This window comes from Leuciscus leuciscus (assembly GCF_965113295.1).
Source record: "Leuciscus leuciscus genome assembly, chromosome: 20".
In the NCBI taxonomy this organism is placed as follows: domain Eukaryota; kingdom Metazoa; phylum Chordata; class Actinopteri; order Cypriniformes; family Leuciscidae; genus Leuciscus; species Leuciscus leuciscus.
The window spans coordinates 13,348,969-13,366,599 of record NC_138744.1 but is presented as its reverse complement, the minus strand read 5'-3'; the positions used below and the strand labels follow the sequence as shown (position 1 = coordinate 13,366,599).

Genomic DNA, 17,631 nt, shown 5'->3' with positions numbered 1-17,631 from the left:
TTCTGGGGCTTGAAAGTGGTAGTTGAGTAGGCTGTCAATAGAGGGACAGAAAGCTCTCAGATATCATTAAAAAGATCTTCATTTGCATTACGAAGATGAAGCCCTTTTAACTCAAGTATCCTGAATAACCCTGAACGTGAAGCAGAGCTAATCTCCATGTTAGGTCGTATATCGTTAGTAAGCCAGTTACTGACAGGAAGAACAGAGGAAGAGTTCCTGTTATCTCTGTCTTTATATGAACATGGGATTGAAATCATTAGGATCTTATTCTATCTTCTCCTACATCACGCTGCAGAATCAGGTACAAGGCAGCAGTAAATGACTTTGTGTGTGTTCCCAAGGGAAATATCTCTGTCGGGTATGCATAGGTTACACCAGACGAGACCTGACAAGATGACAGTGCTCTGCTTTGTTCTGGAAGGAAAAAGCACACAGAGTCAGACGTTGACAGAGAGCTGATGGGTAAAGAAAAACATATTACTGTCTCAGAGTTTTATGAACATATAATGAAAGTAAATAAGGTCCAAAACAACACTGGACCCCATTGACTTTCACAGTATGGACGAAAACACAACAACAACAAAGAGACAGTTTAGAAAATATATTTCTTGTGCTCTACAGAAAAGGGAAAGTCGGAACAGGTTCGGAATGACATGAAGGTAAGTAAATGATGACAGAATTAAAATTTTCGTGTGAACTATCCCTTTAAGTATAGCAATTTATTCAATAAACAAAACAAATGTCACTGAAACCTCATCCATGAAATAAATGCTACGCATGTGAATATCAAAACAACATTTCACTTATGTAGGTCATGGCTGTGGTAACCTCCACACATGTCGGTTTTATGCAATAGGATTCATTCGCTAACACTTACATTGAGCAGGAAATACAGAAAAAAAAAGAAAAAAAAAGTAATGTGGATAAAATCGACGACTAAACCCCTCCGTCATACAAGAACCAAAATATCCACACAGACGCACTCAGAAAGGAGCAGACATTCACCATATTTAGAAGCAGAATTCTAACATAATGCTTCGCATAGATTAATCCCAAACTAAAAATAAACAAAATTAGATTTTTCAGGTTCTGATTTGTTATCCTTCTAACCGCATAGCCAGAATGAGGTCAACACACATCCTTTTAGCTCAAGGGGAATTTTAAGGAATTCAGTACTACTGATGATGACATATTTTGAGCTCAACTGAATAAGTCTGATTCACGATATGGAAATCAGTGTCGTGGGGACTGCGTGAAAATGTCCAAGCATGACAGATGTCTGAGCTTCCTACGTTCATTAATCAAGGATTCAAGTGTTAACCACCATAAAGGCAGCAATTTCATCATTTACCTCATAATGCATTCGGTGTCTTGCATAATAAAATGATTAAAAGATGTTCACATGAGAACCAATTATTCACGCTTATGTCTTACTATAAAAATGAAAAATGGCTCTGTGGTGTGGTAATGAATACGGTGAACGCATACAATTACCTCTGATGCAGTGAAACGGACACAAAAAATATGAGGTAGAAATCACTATGATTTGCACATAGGCATTGAAGAGATTCTCAAAGGTTAAACCTGGGGACTCTTCAGGCAGCAAGAGCATGAATGGTGGTTTGTCTTTTTAACCCATGTGTTTGTGTGAGTGCATGAGTGGTGGTCTTTATAAGGGATACAGCTGCTCTCTCCTCAGTAAGATGACACCAGTACTTCAGCATTGAGGTAACCACACTGTTCTCTAGACCTTGTTTGGACAGCAAAAACTAGTCCAGAAACCTTCTGCCTTCCAAGTCAATCTAGCAAATTAATTCAGCCTGAAGGACACAGGAACTTGAAACAACGGGGTCTTGAAACAACTAAAAGAATAGATTTTCTTCGATTATTTCTAATCATTATTACATTAAATAATGCTTGCATCATCATTAGTTAGCGTGCATTCAAAGAGTTTAATGAAATGTCATTACAATTTTATTTATTAATGCACTGGCAGACAATTATTTTTATGTCATGGTCGATAATCAATAAATTATACATTTAAATTATTGAAATCTATCATTTTAAATCACAATATTGCTTTCTCAAGTCTGAGATACCAATGCACAATTTGAAAAGCCTAAACATGCCAGCTAGCATTTCAAAAGCTCATTTAAAAAACATGCAACTCTGATTGCTTGTCTGAACCCCTGCCAATCTCGTGTCATCTGCAGCGGGAAAGGGTTGCCCTCATCTTCAGTGGTCTCTTTTCACACTGCTCATTACCTTAATTGATGTTTAACCCCTAGATCAGCTGATGGCGGCTCAATTAAGAGCTTGCTGGAGGAGAGATTAACACAGGGAAGGAGGGCTGTGTTCTCTCAGAGGAGCTTCAGCCCTTCACCGTGCCCTACTCCAACAGCCACATGGTCAGTAAGGACACTGAGGCCATTTTGAATAGGAAAGGGCAGGGAAGGGCTCCCCTCTCCCCATAATAATTAATTCAATCAGCAGCGTTGTGACCTTAAAGTGGATTTGTTTCCAATCAAATGTTGGGCAATATCAGATACCACTGATGATTCACTGGGGTTTAATGTTGTTTTGGATTACATTGACTTTCATTTTAAGGACAAAAACAGATATCTTCAAAATACCTTATTTTATGTTGCACAGAAGAAAGAACATAACATAGGTTTGGAATGACATGAGGGGGAGAAAAAGACAGGTTTGATATTTTTGAGTGAACGATACCTTTAACTTCACCAGTATTTGGCAAAATATCTGCTGGATATCTGGGTTAGGTCTACAGAAAGCATTTGTGTCAAATGCTTTGAGGGAGACACGAAAGGCCAGAGACATTGTTCGAGTGGAAAAATTGATTCAAACGTGGCCACAGGATACGATGTATAATCAGAAGAATATTTCACAAATCAGACAATGAGAACAAAGTGAAGACCTGCTTTATAGGCAGCAGAGGGCCTTTGACACATGAGAAAGCGTGCGTAATAAAACACACATCAAAAACAAAACAGACAGATAGACATCTAAAAACTGCGACAGTATAGTCATACATTTGTTTATGTGGGAAACTAGATAAGAGACTCAGAATGAATAGTCATTATTTTGACCTCATGTTGATGAAAACATCACCATAGATGATCAGGATGAAGGTATCACACTACTTTTGTTCTGTCATGTTTTGCATCATCCTGCCTTGCTTAACTTGGTTTCTTGTTCAATCCTCCCCCAAAAAAAACTTTTCCGAAATGCATCCGCCTAATCCTTTCCATGTATCTTACCTCCCATTATCAAGCAGCGCTTTTTCATAAAACGAACATGATTGTTCACAGGAGGCTTGTTATTTTCTGAAAACTTTTTTTTAAGCATTTCAAAACACCAGTGGTAGGTTTTTAATGCCGTGAAAGCACCTTTTCTCTCTGACTGTTATTGGAACCCCAGGTGAGAGGACATAACAGCATTGAGTCTCTGGAGGTAGAGCTAAGACCCTGCTGGGAATCATGACAGTACAGTACCTGTCTGCATGACCTAGACATTCAGCTCATTATGAGATTCAGCCTATAATGAGAGCTGGAATTCTCAAGCCACCCATCAAACCTTTGTACACACACATTACACTACAGCCAAGTGTCTAGGACAAACACACTTCACACTTAGAACTCAGCCTGTGCAAACTTCAAACTAACGAATTTTCATGAGAGACTGAAGTCACACGTTCACAACTCGTTTAAGACATTTCTTCTCTGAATGTGTTAGGACAGGCAGGGGTTTTAATACTGGGCTCTGGGGACCTCAAGGAGGCCGGCATGGGGTGTTAGGAGGTACTTCATTAAGTTTACTTTTTTTATACCAAAATTGACATCATATCATGAGATTAATAATGGATATTTCATTGATGATTTCCAGTGATACAATTACATAGACAATTACAGAAACAGATATTTTAAAGTTTTGTTTCTTTGCAAAAGGGGATCATCATATTTGGACGTCCTTGGCATCAAAAGTTTGACTTTAGAGTCAGCAAATGTAACAAAGAAAGTTTTTAAGAGTCCGAATACACCAAAAACACATGTTGTTATTGCATGTGAGAGAGAGAGAGAGAGAGAGAGAGAGAGAGAGAGAGAGAGAGAGAGAGAGAGAGAGAGAGAGAGGTGGTGCCGCAAAACTGCGTAGGTTAAACCAAACTTTTGTTTAGAGTCCGTGAGCAGGATCAACCAAACTTGATAAGTGGCTTCAGCATTCAGTGCTAAAAAAATCAGTCCATTCCAACAAACATCCCAAAAAAATACCTCGCATCAGTTAAAAACATATAGCAGCTAATATGTTCCAACACATAACACATGCTATCCTGTAGCGCACTAAACAGTAAACTGAAATGCAGTGGTGGACAGTAACGAAGTAAATGTAATTCGTTACTGTACTTAAGTAGTTTTTTTGCGTATCTGTACTTTACTTAAGTAATTAAATTTTGGAAGACTTTTACTTTAACTCCACTACATTTCAAAGTCAAATATCTTACTTTTTACTCTACTACATTTTCAAAATCAGTCGTTCCTTTTTATTTATGAGTGGATAAAAACTTAACTGGTCAAACGAGCCACCAATCACTAGCCTAACGTGCGTGCTTTGTTTTGAACTTGCCTTGGCGCTATCTGCGTGAACCAGAGCCGTTAAATATGAGAGTTGCGACCATAGACAGTAGGCTATGAGGTTGCGACACACTAGGCTTGTTCGACTTGAACCGGAGCTGCACAGACCGATCAGTTTATGACATCGCGAGAGTGATTGAAAAGCATACAGAGCCGTCTACACTAGTACACTCTAATCGATCTCGCAGTATTTTAATATCATTCACCGAATGGTCTGTGCAGTGTGCAGCCGCTGTGATCTCGCCTCCGCGCGGTCACGTGATTCGTGTAGCTCTCAATAGTTCCAAACAAATCGCGTTGCCAATGATTTTAAGCGGGGCAGAGAGCAGCAGCAATTATCGGTAAATATTGGGGCATAATGAACATTGCTTATTACGTTGACACTAAAATTACATGCATATAATAGCATTTTTTTTTTCTGGGGAGTAGCAGAAACACTGCATTACGTTTTGGTGTTTAATTTTGGAGGGAAATTGGCTACTCCCATAACGTAGAATTTTTTTTATATATATATATATACAAATATATATATATATATATATATATATATATATATAGTCTTCCAAAATATATACAGTAAATACTGTAAATGTATTGGGAACAGTGCCCTTCCGTCCAAAATTAAACAAACAAAAAATGTATTCAATTCAAATATATATATATATATATATATATATATATAGACTAATTAATGTCATTTTATTAATAGATTGATGTGCCAAGAGTGACATTGGAGTCTTCACGTAGACTGAGTTAAGCAAGAGTCTTGTGACAAAAATTATAATAGGACATTATAGTCATAAAAAAAATCATAGTACTTGGATACTTAAGTACATTTGAAGGCAAATACTTTTGTACTTTTACTCAAGTGAATGTTTAAAGGCAGCACTTCTACTTTTACTTGAGTAATATTTTACCTTGAGTATCTTTACTTTTACTCAAGTACATGGTATGTGTACTTCGTCCACCACTGCTGAAATGTGTGCGACTGCATCAAAATCATGTTGACATTTCAGACAGCGACTAACGTTAAATCTGACAGCTTGTCAGAAGCACCACAACAACGATCACCGTTCATATTGGCCCTGTAAGTCACAGTTTCTAATAATCCACTAGCACTAAGGTAGATATCTATTATATTTAATGTAATTGTGATGGATTATATCTTATTCCCTTGTCACCAGTTGGTTTTTAAACGCCTAACGTTAGTCTGAAGTGAACCTCCGTATCTCACTAGCTTCGATTTCAGACGCGACTTTGATGCAATAAAAAGAACCATACAACAAACAACCAGCGTATGTTTGCGCACGAACGCGAATGAGCCTGAATTTTGGTATTTAAAATAATAATAATTTAAAAAAATTCAGAGAGGTGACGGCAATAATTCAGCGCTGTAAGAGATTCAGCTAGACTGGACGAACGACTTACCCGGAGCAGCTACAAGATCCACATCTGTGCGATAAACACCAGGTTTCTTACGGCCCGATAGGTAAAGAAGATTAATATAGATCAAACCAGGCAAGAATATAAAAAATAGCGAGCAGATGTCAATAATAATAAGTGAACTCCTTAACTCCTGTTCAGGGTTATCATTTAGCCCGTACAGTCAAAAACCTCCATGTACAAAGTGTCCTATCCACCATGACTGGTAATGCATTATGATGGACAGATAATGTGGCAAATCAGACATGAGCTTTGCGTTTTTCGTCCAATCAGGTTAAAGTATGGGCACTGCTGTGTGGAAGAAGAATTGTGGGCGGGGCTAATGTGCAATAGGAAGAGATCACGCTGACGCGTTTTATGTATTCATCCGCTTCCCCATCTTAAGGAAAAGATCCTGTAAAATTCCTCTCAGTGTTTACATTTGAGAACTGGAATGTAATAATTACTTTTATATGTTATTGTATTTTATATTTGAAATATTTTATAATATATAAATATCCTGAAAATAACCCTCAATCATGATATGGCTGGTGCGCTATATTAAACACGTTTTATTATTTATAATCTAAGATGTACACGGTTCAGTAGGTTACGTCAGCAAGCAGGCTAAATTTAGTTTTCTTCAAAGCACATAAGTGCATCATTCATAAGTAGAACTGCATTCGTGCATTTTATTTCCAACCCGCTAAACCACAAGGAAGCATTAAGTGTGTTAAGAATGGCCTATTATTGGACAGAATATTAAATACAGTTTTTGACCAGGCTGATTTAGTGGCTCCATGAAATATACATCAGGCAAATCCAATAAAAGCATTGAAAGTCCTATTTTTCGTGGAGGAATATAGTGTTTACAGAGGGAATGGTGGTGGTGATGCACTCAGAAAAATGAAAATGTCAGAGTGCGGTAAGTTTGAAGGCAGTTGAAACGGATACAATCTAACTGATCCATCTGGAAATCAACTCTACGGGTTTTGAAATATCAAGAGAACAAAACACAATCAAATCCGAAATCTTATTTAAAGGATTAAATAATGAGAATGCACTTGCGACATATACTCGGATCAGAGCTGCGTGCGTCACTGCCATGGAGGAACACTTAAAGTCACAGGACTCGAAAACAAAACACTTTCAGTCTGCGATTTATATATGAAATGCGATATATTTTTGAGGAGATTATCACATAAATCAACGAGCAACGTGTGAATTGTCTTTATAAAGTTTATTTTTATTTAATTTTCTTTCTTTCTTTTTTATTTAGTTAAGTTTTTGAGGGCCTAACTCGTTGTTGAAGAATAAGCAAAATTTCGCCAAAAGAAGCTATTTCTTTTCTCATGAAGTCACTCGATTGAGTTGCAAACGTCTTTAATAATAAAAAAAACAATGGCAATTGCTTTTAACTAGCCTCTCTCTATATATATATATATAAAATAGTGCTGTCAAATCGATTAATCACATCTAACATAAACGTTTTTTGTTTATTTATATATATATATATATATATATATATATATATATATATATAATATGTGTGTATGTATATATATATGTGTGTGTGTGTGTGTGTGTGTAACACCCATATATGTATATACACACACACATATAGCCTATATATAAATGTATATAAACAAAAACTTTTATGTTAGATGTGATTCATCGATTTGACAGCATTAATATATATGTATATAAACATCAATTTACTTAAAAAATAAAAGAAGCAACATGAATGTAGCCCTTTGCATATAGGCCTACCTGTGGAGGAGAGAGATTACTCTGTTTTATTCCTTATGTAAGGAGCTTATGCACTGGGGTTTTGTGGAAGAGCATTTACACAAACAGATGGACACCCTGTTGCCCTCTCTCAGATCACTTGCTTCCTACACTCAGCCTGCGCACTGAACAGAATGCCATTCAGCCACAAAACCTTCACTGCAGGCAAAAACAATCATGAAAGTGGGGCTGCAATGACAGCGATGACTCAGACAAGACCTCTGATCTGGGATCAGTTATTGACTGACCACAGTGGGCAGTTATGAACAAGTAAAAAGATGTCAGATTACATCTTATTCATCTTTGAATCTACTATGGTGTGTATAGCAAAAAAGTTTCGATTGTTTTATTCACATGCAGATGGCGTTTCATTATTTAATAGTACCTGCATGCTCGAACACATGTTTCAAAACAGCTGCTTTCAGAGCTGAGAAGGCCTGGAAATGACACTTTTACAGATGGATTCTCTTTTGGCTTGCCTTCTCATTTCCTTCTTTTTTCCCACTCACACTCTTTCTTTGACGCGCAGATGCATGTGCAGATGCACACTTGTTTACGTTTCTTCTTTCTCTGCATCGTTCTCCATCTGCCTCATTCTCTCTTTTCCTTTATTTCTGAATGTATTAATCCAGATGAAAGGTGTGTGGGTGAAAATTTTCCTCTCTGCAGTGACCCGCTGATCTGCTGCACTTGGCTTCCGTAGCATCCTGTCTGCTGCCTAGCAACTCTCTGTATCTATGGCAACAAAGCCAACAAACCCTCCTGCCTCTATCAAACGTACCCCCACAATGAGCTGCAGTGGCAATCAGGAACAGGCAAGAGTAAGTGGAAAAGCGTAGCAAAGGTACTCTAATAATAATAATAATAATAATAGGTTATTAATAATAATAATAATAAATAAATTTTAAGTTGTCTAGTGTCATACTGTCAAATCGCCACTAAAGCACAGCATCATGTATGACAAGGCTGTTATGTAATGCAATGCAACAACACAATTTAAGTAAATATCAATATTTGCATTTACAGCAGCTAGTTAGTATTTACCCCATATATGGCTGCTGTTAGGTATGTACTTATATTTGAAAGTTTGAGAGTGTGCTCATTCATGCATATTAATATGACTATCAAGACATTGTGTTGCTCTCTTGACTTTACAGATTATTATAAATATTGGCAACACTGAGTATTGTCTATAATATTTTTTTTTTATTTACAATTTAATATGTATTTGCTTTTATAATCACGGCATCATACAATGTGGGGTAGTGTGTGTGTACCGTATAGAAGTTTACTCTGCAAATTCTGGTGACGTTGCGCCCTCTAGTGGCCACACGCACAAAACCAGTGAAAGATCCGGGACTAGTTTTCCAAAAGCATCGGATAGTTCACCTAAAAATGAAAATGATGTCATGTACTCACCCTCCAGTCGTTCCAAACCAGTAAGACTTTCGTTTATCTCCAGAACACAAATGAAGATATTTTTAATGAAATCTGAGAGATTTCTGTCCCTCCATTGACAGTCTATGCATCTATCACTTTGATGCTTCAAGTTCATAAAGAGATCTTAAAACTAATCCTTATGAATAGATAGTATTTAGGATTTTATTCACATATAAACATTGATCAGCGAACATAAACAGAGGTTCAACTGTACTTGCTTGATGCACGACAACAAACCTCATTGATTCTTGAGGAAGTTCAAACATGTTGCGTAACACACAAGAATGAACCTCATTGGTTCTCTTCTCGCATGTCAAGTAAGCAGGCTTGAGCTTCCGTTTGCCATATCTGATGTGTGTGTTGATGAATGTTTATGTTAATAAAAGCCTAAATTAAATCTGTTCATCATTTAAAGCGATCGAGTCTCTTCATAAAGTTTGGACTAAACCGCTCAATTCATATGGATTAGTTTTACGATCTCTTTATGAACTTTTTGAAGCGTCAAAGTGGTAGTTGTGTGGACTGTCAATGGAGGGACAGAAATCTCTGATTACATTAAAAATATCTTCATTTGTGTTCCGAAGATGATGATAGTTTTCATTTTTGAGTGAACTAACTTTTAGGTTGTACTAACAGTCGAATCATCTTATCACGAGATGTTTTCCAAAGGAGCTGTAAATGAATTAAAACTTGGAAATGTTCAAAGATCTACAAGTGCTCTGAAATAATGTCAACGTAAGAAGAATGCAGTCAAATGCAGGGCAACCCTAAATCAAAAATGTATAATAAATACAGTGATGACAATTGTATGAAAATGCACACAGAGTATAGATGTTATATATAAGAATTGTGTGATATAATGGGCTTTGCATGCTGATTAAAATATAAATGAAAGCTGCATGAAAACTGCCTATATATTGCACTAATTTTCTAACAGATAAACATACTGAATCAGTAAGAAATCTAAGATCATAGTCCATAAGAAATGTGTTGTTATTATTTATGAGTTAAAGAGATTTTACAGTATGGAAATTTTCAGCCAGAAAGACTATCGAGGCAAAATGTTGAGAAATTTGTTCTTGTGAATAAAAACTTTGCAATGCAAAACAAAGAAATTAACAAGTTGGTTACTGACAGAAAATAAAGAAATATGTCTTTCAGTAAAATGTTTAAATCACATTTAATAAAAGGAGACTTAAATCCTATCAAAATCCTAGCCATTTGGGACCTAGTTGAATGGATATTATGCAGTATCTTAAGCCATATATTGCATTGGCAAGTCAAGATTTAAGTGGTTTGTTTCAACCAGGCTCTGTACATTGTGATTATTTTTTAAATAATTGAAATAATAATTTATTGACTACATATTCACTAAATAAATGCACCACTTTTTGTTAGACTTCTGCTTTTAAAATAACAACAAAAATGTTTTAATATAAAATGGTAATATGAAGAAAACAACAGACAAAACCATTTTCAAATTAAATAAATAGAAGTTCAAGCTAACCATAATGACTGTTTTTATGATGTTTATGATTACATTATTATGTCTTTATGTCATTACAAATATAAGTACCTATCAGCATGTAGCCTAGTTTGAGTGATTGGTAGGCTATAGTTAGAAGTAATAATAATAATTATCTAAATTACGAGCCACCTAAAATAAAACTGGACCCAAACTACATCATTACCAATAAGATAACCATTAAAGATACTGTAAAAACGCTTGTGCATCCATTGAAAATCAGCTGTTTTTTTAGACCTGCAAATAAGTGACGTGCACTAACCCTAAATGACCACCAGAGAGCATTCAAGGCTTAATTATTATGCTTCGGAAAGAGAGTTACAGGTATTTCTGTTATAGATTTAACTTTTGGGAAACCCATTTTGGTTAACTGCAATAATTCGTTTAATCATCATTTTTTATTTGTATAATTTATTCTTGTTACTTATCAATAGCCATTGGTATAGAATCGTGATATTGATTAGTCTACATCAACTTTCATATGTTATGTACTGTTGGCTATATATGACAGTGAAAGCTATGCAGATAACCCATCGAGTTTGTTGGAAATCTCTCAATCTCTTTCTAAAAATGATCAACCTATGGGGAAGAGCAACAAGACATGTTCCTGGATCAACATATTTTGCTGATCCTGGAACAACATTTCAGTACAAAAATGTTATCCTAACCCTATCCTTACCCCCAAACCTAACATAACCCATAACTTATCCCTTAAATCAGAGGGAAATAATGGGTGAATAACACTGATGTAGAAGCACCTTACCCTGGTTGTAAGTCTAAACTTGACATAAACTGTAAACGTGTCCCTCAAATTTGATTGGTTGTTTGGAATGTTGTTCCAGGATCAACAAAGGTGTTGATCCAGGAACATGTTGCACTTGATGAAATCACATTCACCCAGAGCCTATAGAGGGCCCAGAGTAACTGAGTAACTGGTCTCAGGCCAGTAGAAATAGCCTACTGAACAGGGATGACACTCACATAACATCCAGACACATAGTGCAACATTCACACATTTTCAGTATTTTCTACTTTGATAGCTAAGCCAGTAGTAGGGTTTCTTTCATTCCATTAATTAAAGAATGTAATGTCACCATAAATGTGATCGTCACTTGTCAGGCAAATGAAAACTTTATAACAAGTCTATTAAGTCACACTGATGGGGGTGGAGGACCGGGGAAGTAATCTGCTGGTCTCTGTGAATAAAAGAAGAAACATCTCAAAGCTGTTTGACTAATCTCTGCTTCTCTTGCTCGGTTATTGTGCGGGCCTTGGCCAGCAGCAGCATGGGAAGGCGGGTTTGTTGCCCCCTCCTACTGAAATTTAGCGTGTGAACAGTCAGCTTGTTCCTGGGCCAACAGAGTCCCTTCTTTCTTCTTTAAGAGGACCGCCTGCGCGCGGGATCTAGAACCCTCTCTCGGTCTTAATATATGCGCATATTAATTATGCTGCATTGTAATTTCCACCGTGGGATAGAGCATGCAAATGAGCAGTTTATGTTTATGTAGGCTACAATCTCTCTCAGGAGGGTGAAATTTAAACCAGCACCCAGGCCTGTTCTCATGAAGCCTAACATCTCATTTGAAATTGACCAGGAGCTTCATTTTAGAAATTTGGTTCGCAAACAGCGCACATGTTTCCTGTGGGCCCTTAGGTTTTTGTTTTTTTAATGAATGATTTCTTTGTGCCTTCCAGCTTCTTTGTTCATTCATCCAAAATTGTAAGACTTTCGATTTAATTTAAGTTACTTCATTTTATACCTGTCTTTTAGAGTCAGAGGATTGACTTTTTTATCATAGCAAAGAAAGTGACTTGCATAAACACGCACGCACGCACGCACGCACGCACGCACGCACGCACGCACGCACGCACACACACACACACACACACACACACACACACACACACACACACACACACACACACACACACACACACACACACACACACACACACACACACACACACACACACACACACACACACACACACACACACACACACACAAACCTTTACTTCTGAATGGGGACATTCCTTAGAGTTCTACTGTTTTTAAATACAGCTACTGTAACCTAACCATAACAGAAACATTTCTGGATTTTTACTATATATATATATATATATATATATATACATACGTATACATATACACTCAGGCTATAATGTTTTTGAAAAAGAAATCTGAACAAACCCTATCTAGACTAATTACCTATAATAGGCTTATACTTGTTAAATACGCCACAATATTTTTCATTTTAGAATTCATTACTAGTACTAATGTTATAATTCAACATTCCATCTTCTCAAAATTGTCGTTAATGTTATCTTTATATTGACTGGCATTAACAAATAGAATTATTAAAAGATTATTCGTTAATATTCATTTAAATAGAAAATCATAGCACATATTTCCACATATAGCCTATTAATTTTTAATAGGCTATTACTAATGAAAAGTTCAATTGTAACTTCGAAAGTAAATGCAGCGGGAGCTGATGATGCCACAAGTGCTGAATGAAGGGAATATGCTGAATAAATATTTCGTCAAAATATCATGGATGTTTTTATCGCCAACATTTTGATTAAAAAAATACACAAGAAAACATGGAAGTTTCATGTCATAAATATATTATTGAGTATTATCAAATAAATGATAATGGCTTTAAGACAGCGTTTGCCAAGAACAATGTCAGAGATTACGAACTCACTACACTGTGTAACAAAATGCGGCATATCTTTTTGTTAAGTTATCCTGCTTAAACCTTTAGTTATGTATAACCAAGTATGCCACATTTGTTTCATGCAATGCCTGATAACGGTCTTAATCGTATTTAACTATTAAAGTAGTCTAACTATTTTTGCCAGGAGGAGAGCATCAACTATAAAGAAAGAAAAACGATATGTTTCTTATGTTAAACTGCGCCGTATGGAGCAGGTGTACTGTTTCAGATGCGTTCATCTGGGTGATTTCCAGCATCTAAGAAGCCTGTGCAATACTAGTTGCCATGCTGTGCCACACATCTAGCTATAGAATGGGCAGTGCTGCTTTTGGAACAAGGGGATGGGAACGACGAGGATGTCGAGAGGTTCATTCAGTTCTCTTTTGTTAAGCCGGCTACACAGACTATATAACCTGTAGTCTAAATTGCATATCTTAATTTATTTTTATTTATTTTTTTTACAATGACAAGGTGACATTACTTACATTTAGTCATTCTTCCGTAATCTGAGATGAAAACAGTAGCGACATATTTCAGGTGGTGGACCCTCAGGCCGCACAGATAAGAGCATCACGTGTTTCCTCTCACTGAACAAATGCAGAGTAACAAATATCCATTCGAAAGTAAAGTCCGTGACAAAGTGAAATTATACGTTATACATCCAGAATCTCGAAGTTCAACGTGATATCTCCCAAAGGCCATCGGTGCACCGTAAAACGAAACATGCGCAGCTGTTACATTAAGAAGCTTATTACCTGAGTCATAAATAGTTTTTCATTATACCTCAAGTTGATTGAGTCACACTAAATCATATTTCTGACTAAATTAGATAGTTATAAGTATATTTTAATGGTTGTTTGACAAAACATTTTACATTGTGGAATTTGATGAAATCGAACTTCTTAAGGGCTGATTTCAGCACCGTTTCACGGACAGCGCCTCACTACGCAAGGAAAAAAAGCGCGAGCAAGGCTAGTTATAGATTATTCCAATAGAATAGAATGGAATGGAATAGATTAGGTTAATTACATTTTATAAATAAGCAAATCACAGTTATGTATAATGCAGGACTTCCTTGTTTCAAGATCAATAAATTAATTCTGCAGGATGATTTGGATAATGAAACTACACAACAAACAAATGAGAATAAATTATGAATGGGAGCGGGTGAAGAGAATTTAAATATGTAGCCTGACCCAGGTCCTTCTGATTCAGTCTTACACTTATTTTACGCACAACAAGGGAACCATGCTGATATTTTAGATGCCTGTAGTTCTACTCAATGAGAAAGAGAATCACCCCTGTTGCCCCCTGCATCGAATGACATTTATTTTTCATCTTTCAGTCTTTCCCTTTATCCCATAAAAGAGAAGGATTAGTCAAACAATTCACCGAGTCAACTCTATTTCCCTTTTCCCTTTCTTTTTTAAGCCAGAAATTGTCAGGGTGGAAGTTCTCGATCGACGTCCATCCATTGTCTTCTGGGAAGAAGATTGCTCAAATTATTGTAAATACAATAACTCTATAATAAATGGGACACGAAAATTGAAGGGGCTGATAAGACTAGCCCTCAAATCTGACCCCAAGTATTTAGTGTTCATCCTGCTTTAAACCTGGAGGATCTATACTACAGGTGATTCACGTCACAATAATTATTATGACAGAAATAATGCTTGATTTATTGATAGTAGCCTAGAATAAATAAGCACTTTTGCAAAAACAAAACCAAAGAATTGTTGCTTAAAAAAAAAAAGAAAAAAAAAAGGCTATATAAATTTAATTTAAAGAGAAAGCGACATTTAATCGCAAAGTCTTGTCTATCTTTATTTTTCTCTATATTGCTTGGAAATAATAACCTCGGTAACATACACAATTACACCCACATAGGCTAGCACAGGCCAACGAAGAGGCTTTAAAAGTTGGCACGGATTCAGCGGTCAGATGATCCAATCTGAATTTAGACTACTTTAATCATTTCGTTAAATGCAAAACATATTTCGTTAACTGATAATCTAAATAAACGAAATTCTTAAAAGTAAAATGCCGTGTTGAATATGAAATATTCATAACCGTATGGCAGAGGTCACACGTAAAGACGGTTGGAATTTCTCTCACCAAGACACTCCTTTTCCACATTATAACACGGGAATAATTACACGATATCAGGATTGCGTATAGGTTTGATAAATTAAATAAATGCAGTGTTTATTTGTTCTTTTGACGAATTATTAGCCTACACTGCATCAAATTTTAAATACACGAGCTCTTCGGTATAGGCTACAATAGGCTACTGACTAATGTCTTATGAAGCTTGTAAAAACAGCATGTTAAAGTAATAGTTAAAAATAAATACAAAAAAGTAGACTATGCTTTATAATCTTTGCACAACTGTATTAACCAATATAACATTTGGCTAAGTTTTTAAGGAAAACCTGCCACCAAAAAAGTTAACAATTTTGTGTCAGTTGTGTCAATCTTGGTCTCTATAGTAGAAATGCTCATTCATTGTTTCAATAGTAGCCTACGTGCTGAATAAAAGTCTCGCACTTACAGAGTAGGCTACTGAAGTAGCCCATCAGGTTCAACCACTGAAAATAGCTGATAAAGAGTCAACTATTACAGGCAGAACACCAAAAATGTGGTTGTGAGGACATAAAGCTGTAACCGGCGCCAAGAACAACGGCATTAATGAATGATAACGAGAAGGCATGATGAACTCAGGTCTCATGATGGACTCTGCCTTTCCGTTAATTACAGGCATCAAATAAATATTCTCATTTGAAACCGATTACAATATATGGCATAAAGTTGTGCATTTTATCTCCGAGTAGTCTGCTGCTTCACTCAACCCCATTTTGTAGTCAAAACGAATTTCCAGGTCATTTGCATATGCAAATTAGGGTTAATTGCAAACCCTGTCAGGCGGTGCGTGGGAGATGTCAGAACGCCATTTTTGTTTTTCACTTAGACCAGGCTTGGGATTTGTCTTTGAGAAAACAGCTCTTACGGTTTCCAGTTACCAGGGAAAGGGTATCCTGGGGTAAAACTTGTTCGTGCTTAAGTAGGCTACAACTACTAAATGGAGATGTGGATTTAAAAAAAAACACACACAAAAAACAGACAATGCCTATGTCTGAGACGCTCAGATCTTTCCCTTAAAGAAACAATTGCTTACACATATTGATAATATGCCAGAACGGAAACATTTCCACAATTTGCAATTGTATGATAAATGGACATTCAGATCCATGCAAGATGTGTGCGCACTTCTACTAATAGTAACTCGGTTGAATTTTGGGGAACAAAAGATGACGTTTGAGTTGCCAATCACGTATCGGATTCTGAACCGTCCAGCGTCCCAATTCAAAACCAGACCTTACAAGTAAAGCCTACAGCAGCTCACAGACAGGCTGATTTTGAAGGTTGGTCTTTCTACATTCTCCCTCTTCCCCCCTCACACACAGAATCATTCATTCACGTGTGTGAACATAAGCTAGCCTACCTCCACTCTATCCTGCAATAATGCATAAAATGCATATGTAATGTGTTTGCATATAAACTACAAATTTGAATATTGTTAACAGAATCATAACGTTGAATTCACGTGACAAAAACTGGCACCTGATATTAAGAATAAGCAGAACCAGCCCAAGTCTATTGCATACTAATATGATGCACTGGTGGATGGTTAATAGAATATCATTTGGAGAAGAAAAAAAAAGGACAGACCACCTGATGAAAATGTAATTATAATGATTAGTTTTGAGATTTTACAGATGTGTGATATTGTATTGTGCGTAGCCTATTTATTTCTTTATCATTGTATTTATTCTTCTCAAATTACATTATTCTTTTCAAATATTATTATCTTCCATCTGCTGGCTTAATTAAACTTAAATCAATTTGAAATAAACACACCCGAGTTTCACAAACACCAGGCGTAGTTTACGGATCTTTGTCGAGTGCAGCGACACAATTTCAAGAGAAAACATCAGATCAATAGAGTCATTCACAGGCATAGCGATCTAGGCTATACGGTGCGTCTCCCCTGATGTCCGAGCTCACGTTTCACTGTAAGAGGCGAAATGTG

The 17,631-nt window shown here is 36.4% G+C and overlaps 1 protein-coding gene across 12 annotated transcripts in view; it reads right to left on the bottom strand.

The window, feature by feature from the left end:
• Positions 1 to 6,365, bottom strand: part of mef2d (myocyte enhancer factor 2d) — a 66,371-nt gene extending 60,006 nt beyond the window's left edge. For 6 of the 12 annotated variants that reach the window (XM_082149174.1, XM_082149167.1, XM_082149172.1 and 3 more), the window contains exon 1: positions 6,075 to 6,322. The gene's annotated coding sequence lies outside the window, so the exon portion shown is untranslated. Of the gene's footprint in view, positions 1 to 6,074 lie in introns of all 12 variants that reach the window. The other 6 variants (XM_082149173.1, XM_082149166.1, XM_082149175.1 and 3 more) reach the window with 6 other exon arrangements.
• Between the last annotated feature and the right edge of the window lie 11,266 nt (positions 6,366 to 17,631).